Source organism: Argentina silus, assembly GCF_951799395.1.
Source record: "Argentina silus genome assembly, chromosome: 9".
NCBI lineage: Eukaryota > Metazoa > Chordata > Actinopteri > Argentiniformes > Argentinidae > Argentina > Argentina silus.
In genome coordinates this window covers 4,146,784-4,156,106 of record NC_139663.1, presented here as the reverse complement: position 1 = coordinate 4,156,106, position 9,323 = coordinate 4,146,784, and the positions used below count along the sequence as shown (strand labels likewise).

The following is a 9,323-nucleotide window of genomic DNA, read 5'->3' as shown; positions in this document are numbered from 1 at the left end:
GGAGTGACGGGAGAGGTGGAGGAGTTGTAAGGCAATTAGTGAGTGTAACAATGCGTACAGTGGCCTTGGGCTGTAGTATGGGTTGAGGGGGGGGGGGGGGGACCTCAACGAAAGGCAGAACAATGTAGCAGGTTGTATGAGGGTGGGCAGAGTTCCCCTGCTGCCCTAGGCCTGACTGCTAGGCCTAACCCAGCTGAGCCCCCGGACACACTCCCCCTCCCGAGCATAATGGACTGTCCCGGGGGGGCCCAAGAGGGGCAATTATCACCAGTGATTGAATAAGCTCCCCTTTATAGATGATCACACACACACACACTCCCTCACAACATCCTGTTGCCTTTCTGCCATTACTCATAGGTCTGATCAATTCCAAAAAACAGGCAGGCATGTTTGACACTCTCTCTCTCTCTCTCTCTCCCCCTCTCCGCCCCCCTCTATACTTCAGCAACAACAAAACAACACCTCTGTCAGTGGCGTGTGTTTGTGTGTGTCTAGTGTGTCTGATCTGGGTGTTCATAGGGTACTGGTTGTTGTTTTACCAGTCAACCTCTCATTAGGGGCCCCAGGGTGATATGAAAGAGGACTATTGAGGACGGGAAGTGTTGTGGTTAACACAATAAAGACTGCCAAGAGAGTGGTTTCTCCATTCTAAATGGAATTATTCAAAGGGGCCGTTTCACAATTAGGAAACGGATGGAAAATGTAACCCTACGCTACTTTAAATTCGAATAAATGCTTGACTATTATTTTATTTATTTTTCTTGTGAGGAAAATACCAACAAGTTTCAACATTCACTGAAACACTGCCATAGAAACATTTATTTGAGGGCCTCTTTTTGGAAGTGCCATAAGTCTGGTAATTGCAATGGACAGCTGGACAATTAACCCCTTCACTCACCCTCTAAAACAAGATGGCCGTGCCCGTCTCACTCCACTTTCACTGGGGCAGGTCACCTGGTCCCCCTCTCTCTGTCTGTAAACAAAACAACACAAGAGGAAAAAAAAATACATGAACACACAGCGTCTCAGGGATTCCCTAGTCGTACCTATAGATACATACTGGACCACGGGGACTTGCTTTTGTTCACCCATGCTACTGTACAGCTCAGTACATTAGCGCTTGCTGTTGAAATATGTGAATGTACTGACAGTCAGCGTTCAGGTTTTGTGTCTGTGAGTCTGTCTGTGTGTGTGTGTGTGTGTGTGTGGACGGACTACAAGCATGTCGTACTAGCTGAACAGGAAGTGGTGGTTGTTTTAACAGGGTGCATTCCAGCACTGTGCAGGAGCGTGCTGAGCACCAGCGGGCCGTGTGGCGTAGGTGTCCCGCTGAGAGAACGGCAGAGCGAGTGAGGAAAGGAGAGCAGGCAAAGAATGCAGGCGGACGGCTCTTCAGTCTGTCAGCTCCCTGTCCTCCAGTATCGGCCCATCAGTGACAGCTTGTGTGTGTGTGTGTGTCACAGAGGTGACTGAGCATGACATAAGACAGCATCAGTGTGTGTTTGACCCCTATGAGAATGGTCGTATGTTTATACAGTATGAGTGAGAGAGGGTGGCGTGTGTGTGAATAACACAGTAGTTTCACCCGCTTAAGCCCTCTAAGAATGTACAGTATATGAAGTATTGCGGGGTCAGGATTAAGGGTGGACAGTGCAGTTAGGATTTGAGTCTACAGTATCAGTATCAGTAGACATATATAAGGGTTTGAGTATCATATTGCAGGTACAGGTGTGTGTTTACAGGTTACTACAGTGTCTTTTACAGTGGCTGTTAAAAAATGACTTCAGGACTTAATTTAGGTATAAGTAGGTGGTTTGATGCCTCTCCAAAGTCAAACAGGTAGAGCGCTGCTTTGATCTGTGCGTGTGTGTAGGATGCACGTTCCTTTGTGTTCTTGCCAGCCACAAGCGCACACACGTGCCAGATTATTATATGGTTTAAAAGTTGCTAAAGGGCGCTGTTGCATAACCCAGGCCCGAACACACATTTCTTGGAGAAGGAGAGAAACAAGGGCCGGGTTGTATGGGTGTCCATATCTATCCCCAGGTGGACCACTCCCAGGGGGCTCAGCTGGTGTGTGTGTGTGTGTGTGGGGGGGGGGGAGTGGAGTGTGTGTTTGTGGGAGGGGGGGAGTGTGTATGTGTGTGTGTGTCTGTTTGTGACTCTGTTGAACTGCCCTTGTCAGCTGAGAACAGCACTGGCGGCTGACAGCATTAAAAGGAGACGACAGCTCTGATCCATCAGTCCCACCTCAGGTGACACAGCGCTGATGGAAAGCATTGTTTGTGTGTTGGGGTTTTCATGTAGGCGTCTATTTAATGGCACACATAAAAGGCGTCTAGTCTGATCCCTGTGTTTGACTCTGTGTTTGACTCTGTGTTTGTCTTACACATGACCATACACTCATAACTGGTATCCAACAGCAGTTTTTATTATTTGTTATTTCTAAGTTGGGCTCTTTTAGGATTATGAATATGGGGTGATTTTGAGGAAGTGAATACAAAGAGACCACTTCATTGAGATTTTTATTGGAGTGGAGGACGTTAAGCCTGGAGCGGGTTCCTATATCGTATATTAATGATAGGCTCTGTTCATTCTCCGACTTAATTAAGCATTGGTCATAAAGATGTTTTTCTGGAGTTCCGAAACACACTCAAACCCAAACACACACAAATACAGTACCGACGCACATGCACTGATAATCAATCAATCAATCAATCAACACATACACCACAGACATAACACACACACATTTTCTCTCTACTTCCATAACCAGACAGTGACAGTTCAGCCAGGTTACCTCAGAAGTGGAGAAAGAAGAAATGCTCCTACAAAACCACACAGTCAACTGAAGTATGCTTGCGTAACATCCTGAGACTTGAGATTTGCATACACGCTCTTTGACTCACACACTGTCACACAAACACACACTCACAAACGTGGCGTGCACAAAACTACAGTACATGAACATATACACATAGTTTACGTCCAAAAATAGTCACCCGGAGTCACTGGGTTTGTCGCTTTGGCTTGGTTTTAGGGCTCAGCCGTGGCTGCATGCGTGTGTTAACTTGTCTGTGAGAGCGTGTTGGACTATTTGGTCAATGGGGACTCAGTGTTCCAGTGGTGCGTGCGTGTGTGTGTGTGTGTGTGCGTGCGTGCGTGCGTGCGTGCGTGCGTGCGTGCGTGCGTGCGTGCGTGCGTGTGTCTGTCACTGGACACAGGGTGGGCAGGCATAGGGTCAGTGGACTTGAGGCGAATGGGACACTATCAGGCTGTAGAGACCATCATGGTGACCTTAGGACACCACGGTACACTCTTGTCTCTGGTATGGACTATGCCGGCCTCAAAAGTAAATATTTACTGTCTAAAATAAAGTGCAATACTGAAAATAGACCCTTGTAATCTCTCTCTTTTTCTCTCTAAATCTGTGACCCCGTCACAACCTCTCTCTCTCTCTGAGAGTCTCCCAGTGTGCCTCACACTCATCTGTTTACAACATGTCCAAATTAGAAAAAAAAAGATCACTCCAGACAAACAAATAAATAAAAAGATCACTCCAGACCGCCCCATATTGAAGATGGGTTGGAGAGGGAGACAGGGAGGGAGACAGGGAGGGTGTGTGAGAGAGAGATGTTTGTGATGCTGCCTCGGGGCTTTTCAATGTTAGCCTGCCTTGGGATTCTTGGTGAGCGCCTTCTTTTCCTTGTTTACTGAACATGTACTGTTTGCCTGACTAGTTAAGACTTGCTTGACAGTTGCAACTGCTTTACCCCCCACCCCATTCACACCCACAGACCCACCTACCGACTCACCCCCCCCCCCCCCCCCCCCACACACACACACACACACACACACACAGGGCGACCACTTCAACTCAGTGGACAGCAGCAGATAACAGCACTATTAGCTGTGACTGAAAATAGACCCAGAGAAATAGATGGGCCAAGGAACTCAAACATATAGTGACGCAATCAGACCTGCTGTGTGTGTACATGTGTGTCTGTGTGTGGGGTGAACATGCCTATGTGAGAGTGTGTATGTACTTGTGTGAGCAGCACCACCATTAGCACTTGCCATGACGTGAAGTAGCCTACTGACCCTAAGGCAGCATACACACACACACACACACACACACACACACACACACACAGATAGTAACAGCAGTAATGGATTACCATTACACTAAGAAATGTAACAATTCAGGGCACAGCTAACCTATCATTTAATCTATATTTAGGGGAGCTTTACAAGTTAATGTTCATCTTAGTGTTTGTTTAATGTTTGTTAGTCATTAATGGCGAACAGTCAAATATTTGGCCCTGTCTTTGGGTTCAAGGCTCTGGTTAAACAAGGGGTGTGTGTGTGTGTGTGTGTGTGTGTGTGTGTGTGTGTGTGTGTGTGTGCGTGTGTGTGCGTGTGCGTGTGCACCCAGTGTTTGCAGTGCCGTTTGCTCCTCTTTGGCTGGTTCGAGGCTCATTTCCTAATTGCAGTGCTGGCCCAAGGTAATTACAACCTTAGATTAAGAGTTGCTTCTCTTTTTTTACGGCCTCGCTGAAACGCGGCAATTTGTGGTTGCTTTCTGGGATGTGCTCCCTCTCTCTCTCTCCTTTTTTTCCCTTCTGTCTCTCTATCCCCAGCTCTCTGAGGGAACATTGGTTAGTGGGGGTTTGGGCATTTTTCTGATTTTTGGCATTTTCATTGACTTCCAGACGGAGGGAGGGAGGGAGGGAGGGAAAAGGGAGAGGTATATTACAGACAAACGGCTGAGTGGGCAGTTACTGAACGTCTGTCTGTCTGTCTCTTAGACCGTCTGTCAGAGGACCTTCTGCCTTTGAAGGGGCTCAAACAGACCTCAGAACACTGGCGAGAGGGAGTGTGTGTGTGACAGGAGTTATTTGGGGTTTGGGCTCAAGCTGGGCCGCTCATGCGTGCGTGCGTATATTTATACAGGGTTTTGAAGTGGTTCTTCTGAACGCATCATTTGGCTCTATCGGCGAGCTCTTCTTCAATTTGGCTTGGCAGGCGTAAAGGGTTTGTCTGTGCATACCGCTGGGTCAGCATTGATGTGTGAGGCCCTTTGAAGCCAGGGGTTTTATTTAAGAGCCCTATCCAAGAAGGCACACCTGATTCTGGTGGTGGGCTGTGGGGGGGGGGGGAGTACAAACTCTTCTATACTGCGGCTCTAAACTCAACTCAAATAAACAAATACGGACAAACAAATACACAAACACACCCTTGCAAATTGGGATGAGCACTCTTCACGTGGTTTCCCTAAACGTGCACGCGCACACACACACACACACTCACAAACGTTCTGCCTCGTCGGCTCCCTCTCTCTGCCTGCTGTGTGACTGCCCCCCCCCCCTCCCCCTCCACAGGCCTCCTCGCCCCAGCACCTGACTTTTAACCCTCTAATTCCCCTACTCTGGAGGGTGGGATGCCTCAGACGCTGCTCCTAATTGGTGTAAAAGGGGGGCCGGGGGGTCATGAGAGTACAGTGTGTGATATGAAAATCCCCTCCACTCGTAGGACGAGAGGAAGGGAGAAATAGCTGTGCCGTTAGCCGAAGTGGTGTGTGTTGTCTTTACAGCGACCTGTGAAATCGCACACTGTTGTTTTAAAGACACGTTCTCATCGATCACCAAGAGACGGACACAACAGATAGCATAGCTCTCCTCACTGTTTCAAACCTTTGCCACAGATAATGAATGGCTGCCCAGATTACACAAAAATAAAATACCCAAAATATGTCTTGCCACCACTAACATTGCTTTGGTATCTCAAACGGGCAGAGCCGGGGTTTCAAAATCTTGTCTTGTTAATGCCAAACAAAACAGAAGTCTGTCATGCCAGACGGGCGTGTTTTGAGAATAGATGGGTAACACGAGCATGCCGTCTGTTTTTAGACGTCTCTTTAGGTGTCGTTTAAGTGGAAAATTGCGGCGGTAACGACGGGTCTTGTTGTGGCCGAGGACTGCAGGACGGCTCTAAGCTGACTAGCCTATGTTTGCCTTGGCACTATGACGGGGACGTGGTGTGTGTGTGTGTGTGTGTGTGTGTGTGTGTGTGTGTATTTGTGTGTGTGTGTGTATTTGTGTATGTGTGTGTGTGTGTGTTAGCAGAAGAGGGGTAAGAGGTGGGGGTCTCTGACAGGAGGCCTGTGTTTAATTATTTTAATTGTGTTAAACAGCAGAGCCCCCCTGGCCTTGACCAGGCCTCACCTCTATAGGCACCTAGTCACAAGAGAGGTCCTGGGAGGCAGGGATAATCCCCTGACTGTGTATGTGTTTTACTTAATACCCTCATCCTACACACACACACACACACACACACACACACACACACACACACACACTCTCTCTCTCTCTCTCTCTGCCTATCCATATACAGTAGTATATCTTATTTTGACTGTTTATTATTTGCTTTCCTTTTTCACTCTGTCTTTCTCCCTTTCCTTGTTTCTTGTTATCCTATGCACCCTTCATCGCCTGAGAATCCTTCAGTCTCCCGTCCCCCACCACCATCTCTCAGCAGTAGGCAGTAAGAGGGTCCCTGTGACACTGTGTGCCAAGACAGCATCCCCCTAAAGCAGACAGCTAAAAGACAGACAGAATGGAGGGTCCTGTCTATACATAGGCAGATATACAATAAACTATACAGCCACACTCAGTGCCAGTGACAAGTGGAGAGAGAAAGGGGGAGAGAGGGAGAGACACCTCCACAGTGCACATCATGTAATTCATCAGTCATTATCATTACCATGTAAACCAATTATGACCATTATGTAGGCGAGAGGGTAGCAGTATATAGTAGGTGAATGTAATGACAGCTTCTTTCAAAACACATGGCGCAGAAACAAAGACCCTTGGAGCGCATCTGAAGCAGGGGTTAATAGTGGGCTATTGGAGTGGTTTACGGCGTCTGTTTGGCCCCGGGGAAAGATTAAGCGATTTTCCGTGCCTGTGTGCGGGCGCGCGAAGATAATAATCTCACTCCGAACTCGAGTGATCCCGATCAGAACACTGTTTTAACATGTTTAGCATGAGTCTCTGTACCGACTTAACTAGCTGAATCGAAAGCTGAGGTTGAATATGGCAGACGCACCGATATCAGAAGTAGCGGTTCACCTTGGAGAGATAAAGACGACTAGGCGTGCGCGCTAGATATTGTCTTGGGGCCAAAACACTACTGAGTTTGTGAACTAATATATAGGTCTAGTGTAGTTTCTATTCATAGGATTATTCATAGGACCTGACAGGTAGATCCTCTATCAGAAAACTGTCTTTGCACATTTACGCACGAATACAAGCGAATGGGAAGAAAGCTGCTTTTGATTTATATTGTTTCTAGTTCCTCGATTTCCTCGATAACATTATTCATTGCATACTGAAGTTAAAAACATGTTTTTACAAATGCCTTCGGGGAAGTAAAGCTCGTATTAATCATAAAACAAAAGATCAATGGTCTGTTCAACAAGAACAAGAGGTGTCCAGATGTTGCAGAGGGTAATGTAAACGTTTATAATCGAGTAGCCTTGAGTTTGGGAGGTGGTAGAGATCACATTCATAACATTGCACAATGGTTATAGCTTTTATTGCGCAAACATGGAATGTGATACCATTTGTATGTTTGTCAATGATATATTTATGTTCAATTCAATCTCGTGTAATGTTCCATATTAGAGTCTCCCCACTTTGTTGTATGGTGAACTTGATGTTTGTGTTCGTTAATAGATGAAAGTGCTATACAAGTATACGTTTATTTCGGCAGCTCTCCTGAGAATTAAATCCACAGTAAATGATTCGTTCAACCCGAATATTAGCAGTTAATCTCTTTTACACCGTGTGACTAAACAGATGAGCCTCTAAAGCTACATTTACTGCCTTTGAACTCGTATCAAGCGGAGAAAATGAGATGTTTTTTTGTCCATTGAAACTATTTATTACTGAACATCCCTACCCAGCCGTGTGTATGCTATTCTGATGTGGGCCGTTCCTTGGTGCGTCGAAAACAGCTTTTCTCGGCGAAAAATAAGGACTGGTGCGGTCTAGACGCGAGCTCTGCCCTGCACGTCGTCCTGCGGTCAAACACTTAGCGATATACATATAGGCTGTTATGGCTCAAGTGTTTCCAGTTGTTAGGCACATATGCACATATGCACATATGCATATTGCTGCGGCTTTTTCCATATAGTGCAGTAGCCTACAGAACAACTTATTTTATTTTTCAGTGCATTTATAGGCTGTGATCCATTTGTCTGGCATAACTTCAAACCATCCCATCTGACAGGCTGTTGTTAGTTGATTTCCATGAAATGCTGTTGTGAACATATTCACTGCGGTGAGTGGTAGTGCCTGTGCCTGGATTGAGTGAATATTTCACGCGTAGCAAACTCCTGTCATACAAACATGGGTGGACGGGCGGGAGGATGATTGTTGACTGTTCTTTTAAATACATCTCTGAATACATCTCTGAACATAAATTAGGGTAAATTGTCAATTCTAACTTAGTGTTTCTACTAGGCCTACTCCAAAGATATTCATGATCTGTTTGCAATGCTCTAGATATTCAGTGTTTGTCTTCCAACTGGATTGTAACACACTGCAACATGTGTCTCTTGCCCATATAGAAATCTCATGTGCCTTGAAAATGTCTTACAACTTTGCATATGGTTATAACGTAATATTTATTAATCATAATTTCTCTCTGGAAAAACAACAACTTACCGACTATGTCACTGTGGAAAGATGGTATTGCTGGTGCACTCAGAAACTTCAATTTGCCTATAATCTTTTATCCAAGCAGAGGACCCACGGAAACAAGTAAACAGTTCGAAATCCTTTGCTGTCTTTGTACTCTTTCAAAATTCTCCGATAATGTGTAACCGGGTAAAGTTAGCAAACTATAAAAACTTAAGCCACCGGTGTTGCGAGTGGTTGAAACCTCCACGTCAAGGAATGCGCTCAAGTGTCCAGTGAAGCCCAGTACGCTCACCGACCCTATACAAAAGCGCTTTATTGGCGAACTGAGCAGACATGTAGTTGAGAATGGGAGGGGCGAGGCGAGCCAGAGGAAACGAGAGCGGTCCATGCACTCTACCCGGTTGAGGATTGGTAAGCGCTCATGCACTCACCTCACCTAGAGAAATGAAGGTGGAACAATGCTGCAACAAAGTTGCTCTCTTGTAGTTTCACTTTGAATGTTAACCTGCAGGACCTGTTTACTTGAGAATGATTTACTTGCAAACTTATTTTGCGTTTTGTTAGTCAACCTATTTGATGGGCACAAAAGCACTTGGCGCAGCGCTTGCATAACAGCGC

The 9,323-nt window shown here is 46.1% G+C and overlaps 2 protein-coding genes across 2 annotated transcripts in view; one reads left to right on the top strand and one right to left on the bottom strand.

Moving 5' to 3' along the window:
• vasnb (vasorin b) overlaps nt 1–9,009 on the bottom strand; it is a 27,588-nt gene extending 18,579 nt beyond the window's left edge. Inside the window, exons 1-2 of the mRNA XM_083677961.1 lie at nt 8,730–9,009; nt 899–973 (exon numbers count right to left, since the gene is read on the bottom strand). The gene's annotated coding sequence lies outside the window, so the exon portion shown is untranslated. The remainder of the gene's footprint in view (nt 1–898; nt 974–8,729) is intronic.
• coro7 (coronin 7) overlaps nt 1–9,323 on the top strand; it is a 104,303-nt gene that overhangs the window by 69,849 nt on the left and 25,131 nt on the right. The window lies entirely within an intron of this gene.